This window comes from Microtus ochrogaster, unplaced genomic scaffold, assembly GCF_000317375.1.
Source record: "Microtus ochrogaster isolate Prairie Vole_2 unplaced genomic scaffold, MicOch1.0 UNK81, whole genome shotgun sequence".
In the NCBI taxonomy this organism is placed as follows: domain Eukaryota; kingdom Metazoa; phylum Chordata; class Mammalia; order Rodentia; family Cricetidae; genus Microtus; species Microtus ochrogaster.
In genome coordinates, this window is record NW_004949179.1 from 1,363,244 (window position 1) to 1,365,517 (window position 2,274).

Sequence of the window (2,274 nt, forward strand, 5' to 3'; positions counted from 1 at the left end):
CTCTATTTTATCTTCAGCGCTTGAGATTCTCTCTTCCATGTCTTGTATTCTGCTGTTCATGCTTACGTTTGTGGTTCCTGATCTTTTTCTCATGATTTCTGTTTCTATAATTCCCTCGGCTTGTGTTTTCTTTATTGTCTCTATTTCAGTGTTCAAGTCTAGAATAGTTTTTTTTCATATATTTGATTGCTTTTTCTTGGTTTTCTTTAAGTGATTTGCTGATGTCTTCCAATTTTTTGTTTGTCTTTTCCTCCACTTCTTTGAGGGAATTTCTCATTTCGTCTTTCAGATTTTCAAACATTCTCTTGAAGTTATTATTTAGGTTATTTTCTTCTGCTCCATCTATATTTGGTTGTTCAAGTCTTGCTGTTGTAGAATCTTCAGGTTTTATTGGTGTTGTGTTGCTCTTTGTGGTGTTGCATGTGTTCTTACCTTTTCTGCTCATCTTTTCCTCTAATAGGTGTGGTTGGGGCTCTCTGTGACTCTGGTTATTAATCTTCTAGGTGCCAGTGAATCCAAGGCTCAGATGGTTGTTCCTCGTGGTACAGTCAGTGCCATGGTTCTAGCTATCCCCTTGGTAACTCCGTGTTCCTGGAGGTTGCTTAGCCCTCCTGGGCTTTGCTCCACTCCCTTGGAATTTGCTGTCTCTGGCCTGCTCTAGCCTAGGTTGTCAGCTAAGACCTGTTTCTGTCAATGTCACTGGTCTGGATCCCCTCCTGCAGAGGTCCCTGGCTTGGGGTTGGTCCTACAAAGGTTTCTGGCTCCAGTCTACTGCCTTGGAGTTCCCAGGCTAGGGTGCACCCAGACCAGAATTTAGTCTTTAGGTTGTTTTTTCTAATTTTATGTGTATTAGTGTTTGTCTGTCTGGATACCACACACCGCAGTGCCCACAAGACTGGAATTGAGTCCTGGAAGGGTAGTGGAGATCTGGTCCTCTCCCAGAGCAGCCAGTGCTCTTAGCCTCTGGCCTGATTTGTCAGCCCTGGGTTGTTTGTTTGTTTGTTTGTTTTTTCGTACTGTTGTGGCTTTGGGGCTCATTCCCTGTAGGTGGTCACTTCAATCAGCATGAAGTTTGTGGGACCGGACGTCTCAGCTGTGATGGAGCACAAACAGCCTTCTGGGGACTGGGCTGCTGCAGCCTGTGTGTCAGCAGCAGGGACGGCCCTCGGGGATCAAAGATCTGGCCTGTGGTCATGGAGTCCAGGGCCCACATGGTCGCACAAGCAGCAGAGCTCAGGAGAGGCTGCAGCTGTGGCGCACCATGGCCTTGAGTTCGCCTTGCAGCAACTGAGCCACCCATTGCCAGCAGAATCCACAGGGCAGGAATCCTGGGCCCCAAGAAGAGCCATCAGCGCCATCCCAGTGTTCACCCTGAATGTACCCCTCATCCCCGAGAGTCTAAGGCCTAGACCTCACCAGTCCAGCCTTCAGCACTTGCTCAGGACAGCTGACACTATGTAAACCTTCACCTCCTGATCTGTCTGCTTACACCCCCCAGTTGCTGGGGTGCCAGGCTTGTTCCTGTGGGCCATAGCCTTCCAGTTCCGCTCTGAGCACTGTCGGCTGAGTTCAGCCCCCTAGTCCAGACAACTGCAGGGAAGGAGGTTTGTTCAGGCTTCCAGTGTTCAGGCATGGCAGAGCCACTCAGTTCATGGCTACCCAGAAAGGAGTGTACAGGAAGGAATAGATAACACAAAGGTTGTGTTTCCACAACCACCAACCTCCAACTGGGTTTCCAAAGAGCCTCCCAAAGTAAAGAAAGCCACAGCTGGGACCCAGGCATGGGAAACAGCTGCCGCCTAGACGGTGCTTGGTGACCTCACTAGAGACAAGGAGCAGCTGCTTTTAACCCAGCGGCTGCTGTTCAGCGGCTGTGCACTTGAGGACACCTCCAATACTGAAGTCCACCAGGGCAGATGGGGAATGCAGCTTTTTTCTTTTTTTACTTTTAGGATTTCTTTGTGTAGACCAGGCTGGCAGAGATCCACTTGCCTCTGCCTCCCGAGTGCTGGGATTAAAGACATGTCCCACCGGGCCTACTTTATGTGCACTTTCAGCAGGAGGCAGGTGGATCTCTGCTGTTCAGGACAACCAGGTTCGCATAGAAAGCACCAGTCTCAAAATAAAAAAAAAAAAATTTTTTTTCTGTTACTTTAGTGTGCTCATGTGGGGCCTGATGCTGAGCCCTGGGCCTGGGGGCTATGCGCCCACTCCCCCACTGCAACTGAGTCCTGGGCCTGGGGACTATGCGCCCACTCCCCTACTGCAACTGAG